Raw genomic sequence first — 15,306 nt, forward strand, 5'->3', positions numbered from 1 at the left:
TATATCGATAACAAGACAGCAAAGCCTCTCGCCGAACTGCATTCAGGCCCTGTATCCGTTATGTGCCGATAATCCCGGGTACATCCTGTGCGTAAAATGCGTTATAGCCTCATATACATTTCAGGAAGCTTTAATATAAATATAGTAAAGAATATACCTCATTTATAAGGATTTTATAGGAATACTGCAGAGGGAAAAACTCGAGGAAATGCTGTCTAGTGCGATAAGGTCATCCACAAATGAGTGGCAAATACGCACGAAGTCATTATGTGAGTATTATAAGCTCTAACTGGCTCTTCCTCTCTCTTGCTGTCACAGTTACTGTATGACAGTAAGGAGTAAATAAGGTGATTGATCTGTGGTCTATGAAGCAGCAATGGTCCTGCGGGAAAACATCAGAACACAAGCCAAAGGATCGACTCCAGTCAGCTGGGCCAAAGCGCCACCTCCCCTGTTTCCTGTTACTTCATTTATTTTCATTAATTATTTGAATTGAGGGCAACCCCGCGTACGTACTTGTCCTTTTAACGGAGGATCTTCCAGTCGTACTAATATATATAAATATAATTTTTTTTTCAGTGACGCCTTCGTGCAACAGCGACACTTTCCTCCTTGTTTCCTCCTTTCCGGTCGGATCAAGCGAAGCAGCGAAGAAATTTCAAGTCCAGTCCGTGAGACCGTGATCGGGCTTCGGCCTCAGGTGCATCTCTGAGGCGGAGCGACGCGGAGGTCCAGGTGGGTGAATTCAACCCCCCCCCCCCCCCCCTCCTTTTTTATTTCTTTCTAAAAAATTTTAACCGTGTGCCTTTAGTGTCTATTTTCTTCCATTGCTTCTCTTCTGCGGTTGCATTTTCTAATTACAGTCGAACCTTTTTCTATAATAATTAAAATAGTTTAAAATGTTTTTAAGGTAATCTGAGGTCACTTAAGTCAAGATGCTTTCCAGTGGGTGGAGTCATTTGTTGCTGATTTTAAAAAAAGAAAAGAAAACGGAACTGTATTTTACAAAGAGAGTCCGTGTAGAGATGCAACGTTAAACCAACGTAACCATTCAAAGTGGTAATTTAAACTTTATAAGACAGCTTTCTGCACTCTATGAAATCTTTCAGACTCACCTATTTCTTAAAGATTCACAGAAGAACAACTTCTAAAAATTATGAAAAGAAAATAATTTTTTTAATGTGTGGAAATGCTTTTCAAAATTTCAAGATTGTCCTGTTTTTCTATTTTAAAAAACACTGCAATTAAAAAATAAATAAATAAATCCAAACACCTCTTTTTGGATTTTGAAAATGTGTCAGTGACAAAGTGGCACAGAACTATCTACAAAAAATCAAAGGTGTCCAGTCTACTATCCAGTAACCCTTGGCCATGTGCAAGATTGCTCTCCATCAAGGTAATGAATGCTTCCTTCGTTTCTTCTGCACCCGTCTAATTCTTCCCGTTTGATATTACACTCTTAAAATTTGTATTTTAGTATTTATGATTCAATATTCATTAGTGTCTGCTGGAAGAGAAAATTCTACCTCTTACTCTCGTAGCCTTATAGGGGAACTGAAGGACTTCTCCATATCTTTTCCATCATCTGCAAACACTCCCTCTTTCTCCGCCCCCCAACCCCCTCCTGTCGTCTTTCCCTGCCACACCTGGTAACTACAAACTTGTACACAATAATAACAGCCAGATGTATCCATCTATCTCTCTATCTAGCCTGTCGACAGTTAGTGGAGTGGCTGAGAGACTTGCAGGCGTGAAAGGTCAGTTAATCAATGGCGCACAATTTGACAAATCCCAGTGACTCTTATCATCCTCACGGGTGTTTAGGGCCGAAAGGAGGACCACCGAGATAAATGCTTAATCCTGAGTGCTCAGTGAAAGAGAGAGAGCGAGAAAGAGAAAGGACAAGGACGGGAGCGCTCTGAAGCAGATGGGCATGCAGAGAGGTTGAACGCCAGGGTTGGTAGTGGAGGGCAGTGGACTTTGGAAGAGTTGACAAGTAGAGATAGAAATTGAAGAAAGAAAGAGATTCGGAAGTGACTCAGTGCAACAACTGGAAGGTGAAAAATGTGCCTGCTTTTGGAAATGACAGATTATACTTTTGTCTGTCGCAATCAAAGGACATGTGCAACTTTGTGGCTCTCAGATCACAGAACATTGCCTCAGGCTGGACAGGCCGAACACATGCCTTCTGGTCTGACAAAGAAATCCTGGTTCACTCTCGGTTATGGCTCTGCTTCTGTGTGTAAAGTTGAGAAAAACCTGAGGAAAACAAAGGTGTATGAGTGGTTGAATTCTCCTGTGGCATGTTAGCCCGCCTGCAGCAGTGTGCAACCAAGAGGAAAATGAGCTTTTGTCCACAAGGCTGGCATCTTTTTTCCTTCAGTTTTTTTTAAACTGCAGGGGTTTTGGAAGAGGGAACAATTTCTCTGTCCTTATACCCTTAACAAACATCACCTCAGTAGGACATGTCGTCACTTGTTTTCTATACTGAACTGCTAGGACCTTGTTATTTCCTGTTTTTATATTGGCATACATCACATTTAGTTAAAGAATCCAAATAGCATTACTGTCACCAAAAGTGATGGCTTGAATCTGAGGGCATGAATTGAATTTCCTTGCCGTGTGTGTTTTATCTTTTTTTCACATGGGTGCAAGAGAACTGGAGCTCTTTGAGCAATCACACAGACAGACCCTCATGTCCTTTATCTCCATCTCAATACAAGTTCAATGTAATTCAATTGAGATTAGTTGAACTGGCATGACAGCAGATCCGTAGTATTGCCAAAGCACTTAGGAGGCAATGACAGAACCACATCGATGTGGACTAACACATACACAACGCTGCACGACCAGCCAACCTTGTAGTGAGACTAAGACACACACATGCACACACAAAGTATAGGATCGAGCGAGAGAGTGACAGTCAAGTCAAAGAGGTTTTGGCAAATCTCGGGATGATGAAGTTAAAGGCTGATAGAAACTTGTCTAAAAAATGCGAAAAGAAGGAGAGAGGAATGATAAAGGGACCCGGACGATGAGTAGAGCTCATGTATGACAGAGTTCGTCCAAAAAAGATGAAAGAATGATTGACTCTCGGGGAGCACGATGGAGAGAGAAGAAGAAGGAAGGACAGGAAAAGGGGAAGAGGAGGACGTGACAAAGTGAAAGAGGTGAGCGATGCTGAGGAGAGCGAGAGAAGAGAAGGAGCGAGTGAGGAGAAAGCGCTGAAGGCGAAAAAAAGGAGAGGACAAGAGATAAAGAGAGCAAAGGGGGGGGGGGGGGCAAGAAAGGATAAAATGTATAAGAGTGATGTACGAGAAGAGGGGAGAGGAAGAGATTTACTAGAAGAGAGATTAAGTCAAGTTGTCCCCGGTCAGTCATTAATCCGATTTAAGAGCAATTAAGGTGAGACTGATTCCTTCCTAGAGAGAAAGAAATAGATGGAGAGGGTGAAGAGAAGGGGGGAAGAAAAGAGGAGACAGGGAGGGAGACAAGGAAGGAGTGATTGAAAGAGAAAAGTGGGAAAATAGAACAGGTGCCTGAACTCTGGATGTCAGTTAGTGGACAAATTACAAGCAATGTACTGAAAAACTAACAGGAACACTGGCAGAATACTCTAATCTGTTTATTTGACTGTCATGTAAAATTGGACAAATCTAAAACTTGCTAAAAGTCACAGGTTAGGGAGCGAGGTGAAATAAATTTTTCAAAAGGCACTCCAGAAGTTTGGTCGTGGCTTTTCGTGTATTCTCGCATTCGTTGACTAACACACATTCCCTTTTGATCAAACCATGGATTTTCCGTGACATTGGGATCATAGAAGGGTACCTCCACACTCTGTTAACAGAAACTAACATCTAAAGTCTGCGTGTTATAGCTCAGTTATCTGTGAGATTTGTTTTGTGAGAGTGGACAGGAGACGTGAAGTTGAATTTCAGGTGAAAGTGCAGCGGCTGCTTCCCTCCAGTCAACATTAGACAGCGAAGGGCAAAGAGGAGAAAGAGACAGTGTTAGAGAGAAGGAGAGTGAAAGACAAAGTGGATGACTCTCCTCTGAATGAAAATGAAAAGCACGGGAGCAATGAAGAGTTTCCCTCCTCCTCCTCTTCCTCTTCCTCCTACTGCAACAAACCCCTCCAATCCCCACTCGGTGTGCTCTGTTGTTCCAGATATGTATCAGGGGTCTCGGGGTCAGCAGAGGGGTCCCTCCACTTGCTGTAGTGTTTCTATGTCTATTGGGAGATGGTGGTCCTGATAGCTTGGCCGTCTGACACGTACACAACAGTACATAAATCAAAGGCGCACATACACACCCTCACTCCATTTATCTCCCACTCAAACAGTGCGGTGATAGCAGCCAACTCTGCATAGAGTCAGACAGAGGGAGAGGTTGTGGTCTGTCTTGTTAAGTGGGAAAGTAATAGGTAGCTGTAAAAGGTTTACTTCTGTTGCTGCCATCTCTATTGTTCAGGCTTTTCCAGTGTTTGTGCCTCTTTTGTTTGATGTGCTTCAATAGTATATAGCACACTCAACTACGTACATAATTGCTGTTCCACATAACTGCAGGACAGCAGCATGTTATTATGAAGTCTTTTAAGGCAAAGAATGTAGCAAATTGAAAGTGAGGTTATAGATTTTGTTTGTAACATTTTAGGTATCTGAATGGAAATGGTTTTACATGATTTCATTGACTTACATCAGTCACAAATGCACGTTTTTCAAAAGAACTCGGCCATTACTGGGAAAATGCACTTATACACATCTCTTTATTTCATTTTCTGTTTTGTCCTGGCTTTTCTCCTATTAAGATTCTCTCTATATTTCTGTGGCGCATCTATTGCAGTTTCTGTGGACCAATCTGTAGACCATCGCAAGTCACAGATTGAGAGGCCATTTGGCTGCTGTTGACAGGAGACAGCAGCTATTGACAGGGCCCTGCCGGGGAGGCGTGTCTCAGGCCCCACGTCCAAAGCGTTTGTGGCATTTAATACACTGTAGCAGTGGTCCTCACAGCCCTCACCCTGCGTGCTACTGCCATAGGGATCAATATGCACTGGGTTAGAGAGAAATGGACCATCTGATGCACACTCAGAGAGGGGGATGAGAGGAAAAAAGAGTGTAAGAGATGGAATCAGCGGGGAGGGGTGGGGTAGCAAGGGATTTAAGGGAAGAGAGGCAAAAGACTTGAAAAGGGGGAAATGGTGAGACCTAAAAGTGAAGAAAAGAAGAGAGGAAATGATTAGAGGCATGGTTTAAAAAGACATGGAGGCAGAGTGTTGCCCAGCACAGAGATAGATAGCAAGGGAGAGAAAGTGGTCAGTGGTTGAAAGAGACATTCAGCTGGGAAAGAAAACAGATTGGAGGGAACGGGGATAGACACTGAAAAAGAGGAAGGCTCTAGACACCAGGGAGGATACACACAGGAAAGGAAAAAAGACATAAGGGAAGAGACAAGTGGGAGATAGGAAGGGAGAGGGGGAGTAGAAGGAAGAAAGGAGAGGGGAGAAAAACAGAGGTGGTGGTGGTGGGGGGGGGGGGGGGGGGTGCTGGGAAGGATGAGGAGGAAAGGAGGGGAGTGGGGGGGGGACTAAAATTTCCATCAGGTTTTCAATTGGGGCGGATCAATAGTGTATTAGAGCTCACCTTGACCCCATCCCTCCCCCCTCTCCCTGGCCCAGCACACAGGCCAAGCTACTCTCCCTCACAGCAGGGGACAGAGAGGGGGAGAGATTGCATTACGGCCCCCCTTTCTTGGACCAAAGTGGCAGAAAATGGCACAATAAAAGCAAGAGCGGACAGAAAGAAAGAGGAAAACTAAGTCGCGGCAGGTAGAAACAGAGAAAGTGGGAGACGAGGAGTAAGAGACCACGGAATGAGCTGGAGGAGAACCCAGCAGGTGCTGCCGTGCTTGTTCGGATGGAGCTTTCTAAGAGAGGAAACTTGTTGGGCAGGGTGGTGTGTGCATGACTTGTGTGCATTTGTATCACTATAACACTCAAAAGGACAGATTGGAACTGAAATGTGTGATCCACATAAAACACAAGCATGTTTTTTGAACATGTATAGAATTTGGTTAAGTAACTGTGCTAAGTGTTGACGCAGTCACGGGGCTGCTGAACCTTGAAAGACGGAGAGTTTTGTTCATCAGTGTAAAAAAAATGCACTCATATGGACTCGAACAAGTCCGTGCATTAGTATTTTTATTTTATTAATATGCCACTAGTTTAAAAATTGTAATATTCTGCATAGAATACCTTAAATATATAACTATTGGCATTGGTTAGGCTACAAAGCCTACCAATGCTTTTAAGGTGTGGTGTACAAATCGGTGATCTGCTGCACGGTTACACACAAATGCTCAGTTAAATAAGTTGGTAGATGTGCACGAGACTGGTAGGACACCCTCCATCACTGGAGGACAGCGGGACTTGAAGCTGTTGCAGAAGGACAGAGGCAGGGGCCAGAGTGAGGGTGATGATGGGGGGAGAGGTTGAATAAAAAAATTGATCTAGGAATTTAGCATTTAGACACAGTTTGCAAAGTGATATAGAGGGGAGGCAGAGGAGCAGAGGGGACAGTGCGGGGGAGGACACTTAACTTTACAATAGGTCAGCTCTGCTGCTAAGTCTCTTACTAACTGGAATCTTGACATCCTGCCTCATATGCCGCTCTGTGCATATTCCCCAGAAAATAAACACAAAATGCGATTCCGAGATTCTTTCAATGATCCATCTTGAGCGTGTGATTTAGCTGTTTAGACAGGAGCTTGTTTGTAAAAGCACAGACCTACTAGCAGCACCATCCTCATCTCTTCTCCACATTTCCTAATGCTGTTCCTATTGTCACCCATCCACACTCCAGTGCACATACACACGCCAAGATGCCCGGCAAAACAACACGCAAATGCACACGCGCACCCTGTGTCAGGTGTACGCACACACAGTAACACACAAACTCGTCCCACTCACTGAGGGGGAGAAAAGGAAAGAAAAAAGGAGAGAAAAAAGAAATCGATCGCCGGGGATAGCGGTGCGCGTCGGAGGATCGTATCTTGTCAAAATAATATATTACCCTCATCCCCGCCTGATCGATGCGGTGGATTAGGGACGGAGGGCTCCCTCTCTCCCCTCCTCTCTCTCCCTCTCTTCCTCCTCGGTGCTTGGTGCAGTTTAATATTTACCTCCGTGAAAGAACGGCCGCGACGGCTCTCAGCCCTAATTGATTCCGACACATGGGGCTCTGTGCTCAGGCTGCGGATGAGAGAGGGAGGGCCGGCTGGAATGCAGAGGTAGAGAGGCGAAAGAAAGAAAAAGAAAAGAGGAGGGAGAGAAGGAACCTCAGGACAGCAGCATCAAAAAACAAAATAGCAGGAATATGTGAAAAGGAAGGCTAGGAAAAGAAAAGATTTCCATAAGGAAGAAAAAAGAAGCTGTGGGAAGAAATGGAAAACTGAAAAGGGTGAGATAAAGTATGGAGTTTGAAAAAATGGATGGATAAAGGTTAGGGTGGTGGAAGAGAGACGAATGAACTTAAAACCTTGGAGGAAAACCTGGGAGGTCAGAGGAAATACAGAAAGGTATAAGATGGAGACAGCTGAGCCAGAGGGTGGAGAGGAATGGCAATGTATGTGGCACAAATAGAGGAGAGAGGGATGAATGGAACGGATAGCAGATAGGAAATGAATCAGGAAGAATGAGGGAAACGGGGAGAGTAGGTGGAAATGGGACTGCACGCGAAAGTGGCTTCAGGAGAGCAGGAAGAGAAACGGGAGGGATGAGGGCAGAGGAGAGCAAATGAGAGGGGATTAAGAGAGCGACAGGAAGATGGATAGAAATGGAGGAGTGAAACATGACGGGTGGAATGTAGAGCACCAATAAAAAGGCAAGAACGGGGAGCAAAGAAATAGGGGGATGATGGAAAAAAGAGCCCGGCGCAGAGGTGACAGAATGATATCAGGTGGGATAGACAGAAAACAGGAGTGATAGCGGAGCGAGAGGCGGGAGGGTATAGAGGGACCATATTTTCCGCTGAAGGAACTGGCCTGTCATGCTGTTCCGCCAGCGCAGAGCGGCTCTATAAAATACAGGGAGCAGGCGGGTCGTGTCGGGTGACTTATGTGTATATCTAGGCTTCGTCAATATTTCTTTCTGTCTTCCTTCCTCTGTGCTCTCCCTATTGCTCCCTGACTTTCTTTTTCCAATTGTGCTTCCACTGTCTCCCCATTTCTTACTACGAGTGTGTGTTCGTCCCAGTTAAGTGCTCACTCCATCTCCAGCACTGTTTGTCCACCTTCCTGTTCTTTCTGGGAAGTGAGAGCACATACAAGAGATATAAGCCGTAGAAGTCACCTGCACCTTTTGAGCTTGCAAGCCAAACACGACTGTGGTGCAACAACTTGAGGACTTATTGAGGTTTTATTCTTCAGTCATTCTCCATTATGAGGCGATAGAGGCAGGATGATGAGGCTTGCGGTTAAATTTACATCAACAGAGCACCAACACAAATACTCTCATTGGGGTTCATATTTTAAAGTCTATCTCCAGATTAAGAACATAGAGACACACACGGCTGGTTCCCTCTCTCAAACAGAAGCCGTCTTACCTGTTAAGACGGCTTCTCTTTTGCATAAGTGCAGGGATAAATGAATTCATCTGGTTGTGTACATCTTTCTGTAAATCCACTTTTCTAGTTTGTGTTTCTCCAAGTACAGAAGCACCGGGTGGTAGGCTGATTTATTCATGTGATCCCACGTTGGGTTACACCTCCTCTTCCTCATTTGGCATGGTTTAGTATCCTGCACACAGGTCTGTGGAGACCTGGATCCATGGGGGGGCCAGGCATCCTGCAGATACACTACCCCAGTGCACAACTAGTGGACACTCACAAATTACCCTGCTCTACATTTCATGTATATTTATTATGAAAATACATTAAAACTTCTCCGAACTGTTTCTGTCTTGCCATGTAAGTGAGAGTACTACAATGTTGCCCTCATTTTTGACTTCACCAAAGTCCTGGTGGGACTTGGCGATGAGAAAAACATTCAGTTCTATTTCTACCTACCTGTGTCGCCACAGAAAAAGTGAGGAGGGGAGGGGGAACATAGAGGACACAGAAGTTGAAATGGAATGAAACAGAACTTATTTATTTTTTAAAAATAAGCCCCAAATTTCCAATCTATCCCCATGACTTCCTCTGCCTCGGTGCTATGGTTTCTTTTTCCTTCCCCTTTCTCTCGCTCTCTCTCTCTCTCTGTCGCTGTGTCTGTTCTTTATTTACACCTCTCTCCTGCTCTCTGCAGTGGCTCAGGGAGCGGTAACAGAAGTGTCACTTGTCATTATTGGTCTAATTCAGTAATCCGTCATCGTGCACTCACTGTATGCAGCGCATTATACGCCAGCACAGCAGGTGTACTACGCACCGAGGTGGAGATTCGATTTGACACGCACACACAGGCGAGAGAGCCAACGGGGGCCGTAGCAGACGGGCACCGAATGTGTGTGTTTGTGTGCGTACATTTTGTTTTCTGTGTGTCGGAGAAAGTGGAAGGGGAACAGATAGAAAGATGGAGAAATTGAATTTTTGTGTGCATGTCTGTGGATATATTGTAGTTTCAATAGAAATACAGCGGTCTAAGATGTCTCTGTAGTGGGACGAGACATCAGCGACGGGACAGAGACAGCAGAACGAGTCAGAGCAGAGACTGTGAGCGGTAGCACGTGTGGGACCAGATGCGAAAGAAGATATTTGCAGTAAAGAAAAATGAACAAAATCCAACAATATATTATTACAGCGTGCTTTCCATTCATTTACAATCTGCAATTATCAAATCAAAGTTTACGTCTTCATCTGAGGGCTGAATATGTTTTATAACCCAGCCTGGAAGCAAAGCTATAACACAATCTACTGTTCAAAACACGGTATTGAGTTTCCATGATTCTGTTGTTCAACACTTTTACTTGGCTATAAAAGTTTTGCTTTATCCTCATAGCATTTTCTAAAGCAGTTCATTAGAAAGTAATATTTTTATTTCTTAAGCGAATATGATGGCTGACCAGCCAAGAAAGTCAATTCAGTCTGATTTATAAATTAGTTGTCTGACTTTTAAGTTTGGTGAAACTTATAGTTTATTATGTTTTTCCCAATTGAACTGCTTGGCTATTTAAACCACATTAATGCCAATTTTTCTCCAGTATTTTCATTTAGCTGCTACACTACACAAATAGGACCACATGCCTCTACCTACCAGTGGAGAAAGAAAAAGAATAGACACAATGACATGCAAGACAAGGAACATCCAGCTTATGTGGTCAGCGTCTTGGACTTCACCTGGACTCTCTAGATTTAATTATGAGAGTATATGGACTCATTGTCATTGTACAAAAACATAATGTGTTGTGCTTTTCACCTACCTCATCCTGCTATAGTGGGAAAAAAATCCATAAAGCGATATGATTGCTAAGTCTCCCAGATCTCTGTTCAGCTTGCGGCATTGCTAACTTCTGCACTACAGTGTGAAATTATGGATTCTCCTGAGATTATGCTTAGAAGCACCTAGATAGATCTCCAAACCCAATGTTTGTTTTATATAATGGTCAAGTCTAGATTCAAGTTAGACATGGTGAGGTGAACCCTGCTGCAGTCAGGGTTGTGGTCTGTAAGACTGATCCATTATCCATGAAGTCAAACACCGATTTTATCTGCTTTAGTCTCGCCCATATTTATGTTTGTTTTTGCCAGTATAGGCATCACAGATGGCTAATCAATCAGTCAATCAATCAATAATCAATATTGGTACAGATTTTTTTTTTATTTAACCTGTTAGTGCTTTATCAGTTTAAATGATTTTAAGTGTAGTTTAGCGTTTTTAGTGCCGCTTTCCTCAGCTTACACATAGATATCATTTTAGATGCAAGAATGTCAGACACTTTATCAACTTGACTTATGCTTGGTATTGGTAGCTGTTATTCAAGTTCATTTTATTCATTTATTTTTTAGTTTGTTTATTCTGCATGTAGTATATACAGCTGGATGCTTTCATATCAAGGAAATAAACACAAAGGCAAAGTCCGATAAAAACAAAGGAAAGTGGAAGTACCATCCCTGAAAATCCTTTCACTTCATGTATGATATGTAAATATGATATGAATGGATCTTAAAACAGGAGTAGGTAGAAGCTTAACACTGCACTGCACACAAAAATGTGCATACAGTCCAAACTTGGCACACTTCTAAGTCAAAGCTATCTACAACTTGGTGCTCCGGTGGGTCCAATCGAAAGAAAGGCAAAGCCAAGCTTTGTATGCAGCATTGACAGTCCCACCTCCCTTGGGGTTGGAGATGGTGCCCCCTACATTCTGGGTACTAGAGTTTTATTCTATGTGAACAAGTGTAAGGGTGATAGGGTTTAAGATGTGATGGAGCTTCACCTCTTCTCTTTATCAATGGCAATTTGTATGTGAGCACACACCTCTGGAGTCCCAGCGGACACAGTGGATTTCATCAAGTTCTTAACCCCACAAGGCTACAAATCCGGTTACCACTGTAAGTGTTTTAAACTGTTTAAACTATCACAGCACTCCATGCTGAGTCCCAGCCCGTGTGCAAGTCACGCCCAGATCACACCGAAGCATATGAGTGTAACTGCATTTACTCTACTTTTTTCTCTTATTTTATTTTTGCTTTATATAACACCTGCCATTTCCACCAGCACATCAAACCCCGGCTGTAAGCTGACTCCGAGGGGATTCACTTCTATTGTTTTGTGAAACCTTTTTACAGCTGCTTTTATTGATTCATTTTTATCATTCCTTTTTTCATTAAGAACATATGGAAGACATTTTTTATGTGATTTGACTACACCCCAAATTTCTGCTGCTGATTTTACTGTAAGATTGTGAGATCCTCTCGGTGATACTGATGATGCAGAGTAGGGCAATGCAGTTTATACACTGAATACTAATAGCCACGGTTGCTAATTGTTAATTGCAAGATTTTTCTAATTACTACTCATTAGTGTAATTTGCATAACTCTAAATGTATGGTGAACTATGATGAGCCCAGTTCAGAATCAACAGCTCAACCAATGAAAACAATGAAAAAACATCACAGTATGTCTTTATTTGCCATTTCTTAGAAATTATTTTGTCATTGGTCATCAGTAGAATTTCAGACATGTGATTGAGCTAAATCACCAATCCTCTTTTACATCAGGAGCAAACCAAAACACTTTTTCAAACAGACATCGACTGCACAATTTAAAGCTGTCGCTGCATCTGATTGTTTACTAATCGCTAATTTATCCGAGAAAGTATTCAGTTCAAGAAAGTGAGGTGAGAAATTACAATTGAACTAAGAGAGAGAGAGAAAAATAGATTTTTATGTTAAAGATGTTAGACTTTTACTTATTTTTTCTCCAGAGGCCTTCTTCCCCTTCACCCACCCAAAAGACAAGAGTAAAGCCTTTCAGTCACATATAGCCAGAGAATTAGAGATAGGTATATGAGGCTAATCCTTCAATGTGGTATAAACAGTAACAGGTAGTTTCTCATTGTTGTTGGTTTATAAATTATAGCTCTTGAATTTAAATTACAAAAAAAACCTTTTACTATACAATATTATTAGGTTAACATGAACTGTAAACAAAACATGCTTAAAAGTTGAAAGAATGAAATGGCAGGAGCTGTTTGTTTTGGATTTCACAGAGCAGACAAAAAATGTTATGTCAAAACATCTTAATTTTATAATGAACTAGTTATTTTGACTTAAAGGCTACGCTGAAAGGTCATTAATATCTGAAGGTTTGCTTATTTGCTTATATCTCCAATGGATCATTTAACCTATTGACAAAGAGCCCTTTGATTTTATCTATTGCCTGCCTGATGGTGATCATCGACTGGGGAGTTATTTTGTATTAAATAATCAGAGGTGATCAATACCGCTCAATAACTGTCTTCCTTCTCCTTCTTATCAGCCCCACAATGTCTCCATGTTGAAAGACCCATAGGCGCACACTGCTGACATGGTTATAAGATGGTCGGAATATATATATATATATATATATATATATATATATATATATATATATATATGTAATCTGTTGATCCTCTGGCGTTTTACAGTTACTTTGTCTTTGTTTAGGAGCTGAATTGCACAATAGCATCCACCAAATGATGGCCAGCGCACAATGAGCTACTTCTCCTCCTCTGCATCAGTTGATCAAAACCGCCTGGAGTTATGCAGTTAATGGCATCATTATTGTAAAAGAGAGAGAGAGAGAAAAGGAGATAGGAGAGCGAGAAAAAAGGGGGTGGGAAGAACAAAGTTGGAAAAGGAGAAGGAGGAGGAGGGAAGGAAGGAAAGTGTTTGAATTATTATCCTGTATATGCTCGAGTGGACACGAGACAGAGAGCAGGGGGCGATTTGGCGAGTTGTTGAAGAAAAGATGAGAGGTGAGGCCTACGGTGGGGAGGAGAGAGCAGGAGGGAGGGCCGGTGATGAATGGAAGGAGAACAGGGATGAGAGACGGAGCAGCATGAAAGAGTATATACGGTGCGCGGTCCCGCTCCGAGGATGATGAAACGTTAATTAAAGTAAACGAGCTACCTGAGCTCCCCGGCTAACCCCCTGTCACACTCTGTCAGGAGACAGAAAGAGGGAGGTGGGGGGCAAGGGGGGAAAGAGGGGGGGCGGTGGAAATTTGACTGGAGAGGAGAGAAGTTGGATAATCCAGCTGTGGCTTTAGTTCAAGGTTGATTGCTGTCACAGTTTCTAGCACAGATATCATGTATGTGCACACCAGCGAATGTGAATAAATATGACTTCAATATGATCATTTAATCATTTACGTTTTTTTTGTGCATTATTATTAAAGTATTTCCCATTAATTCCTCGCAGGCTCCATCCAAGATTTCGTGTGAGACCCGCCGAGCTCTCCGCAATGACATCTCACATGCGGGAACAGAACATTTTGAATGAATCGATCAGCCGTGCGAATGTGCCTGAAATGTTGCTGCGTGGATCAGTAATTACAAACTACTTTTTGGGCAAAAGTGTGCCCTAATTTTCAAAAGAAAGCCCCACCCATCCTCTCCCCCTCGAATATGTTTCAGCCTGTTCTCCTCTGTGTATGTAATCCTTATTTCCCGTTCAATCCACGCAAGGTTTCATCCGCCAAGATCACCTTTGTTTCTTTTTAATGCTCATATTCATTCAATTAATCTGGGCTCTAATTCGTTTATATATTTATTTACTCGGTCTCGCCATCACTCTCTTCTTTTTTTCATCTCTCTCCAACGATTATCCTGGCGTCTAATTAGAAATCGATGCCGCTTGGCCGCCGGGTATTTGCAATGTGTTTGTGGACGTTGAGAACAATTCCCCGGACAGAAAAGACTGAGAGAAGAAAGAGAGAGGAAGAGGAAACGCTACACTACACCGCACTGCACTATATGCACACACACACACGCGAGCGCGCAGATTCTGACAACCGACTTAACTGCTTGCAGCGATTCTTCTTTCTAAAAAAGCAGTAGGCTAAGTTTAAAAAAACAGAAAAGAAAGAATGCAAGGAAAGGAAAAATGAAAAGAAAATGATTTTTTTAACGACTGACGCGAGGGATTTGTGCAGAATTGTTGAGGACTGTTTCCCCGTCTTTTAGGAAAACAAACAAACCTCGAAGTGGAAAAGCACTTTAAATGTGATGGCCTGCATCTAACCCTAGCCAAAAGTCGAAGGAGCCAATTCATCACAAGGTTATAACAATCCAGTGCGCCGAGCCTCTATTGCAATGGTATTCTTATTTTAGCATCGGGCTTCTATTTTTGAGCGTTTGGGGCCTGCGTATGTAATTAATGCATTAGTCCGAAATGCAAACTTCAATGAAAAAAAGTGTAAGAGCCTCTACGTGCGTTTAATAGCAGCCAAACTTTGTTGAAATTAGCCTTCAGTAATTGAGCAATCGTTCATTTGCCTTTCTCCCTTTAAGGCGAATATTTCGGGCAGTTGGAAACTCAAAGTCTAAATTACTACAAACTTTGTGTGAACTATGGCACCCGTTCTCTTTTCCCTTTTTTGTGCCATAACCGGTGTCTTCTCTGATGCTCATTCCGAGCCGGCATCGCCTCCTCTCTGTCGCGTCCCGCGGAGAGGAGTCGGTATGGAGACGACGGGTTAGCGCCATTACCGGGGCCAATCGAACCAAACCGGATTAGCAGCTGCCAGATGAAAAACGAAATCGTTCCAACCAAGTGAAAAAAAATGTAGGGAACCAGAGCCTCGCACTTTTATTAGTTCAGCTTTACACCA

At 42.8% G+C, this 15,306-nt stretch overlaps 1 protein-coding gene across 1 annotated transcript in view; it reads left to right on the forward strand.

Annotated features, from left to right (window-relative positions):
• The first annotated feature begins 583 nt into the window (after positions 1-583).
• The window catches only part of erfl1 (Ets2 repressor factor like 1), a 34,190-nt gene continuing 19,467 nt past the window's right edge, over positions 584-15,306 (forward strand). The window contains exon 1 of the mRNA XM_085471785.1: positions 584-735. The gene's annotated coding sequence lies outside the window, so the exon portion shown is untranslated. The remainder of the gene's footprint in view (positions 736-15,306) is intronic.

Source organism: Copadichromis virginalis, linkage group LG11 (genome assembly GCF_057382275.1).
Source record: "Copadichromis virginalis isolate Kocher_CV1m ecotype Utaka linkage group LG11, C_Virginalis_male_GT1.1, whole genome shotgun sequence".
Taxonomy (NCBI): domain Eukaryota; kingdom Metazoa; phylum Chordata; class Actinopteri; order Cichliformes; family Cichlidae; genus Copadichromis; species Copadichromis virginalis.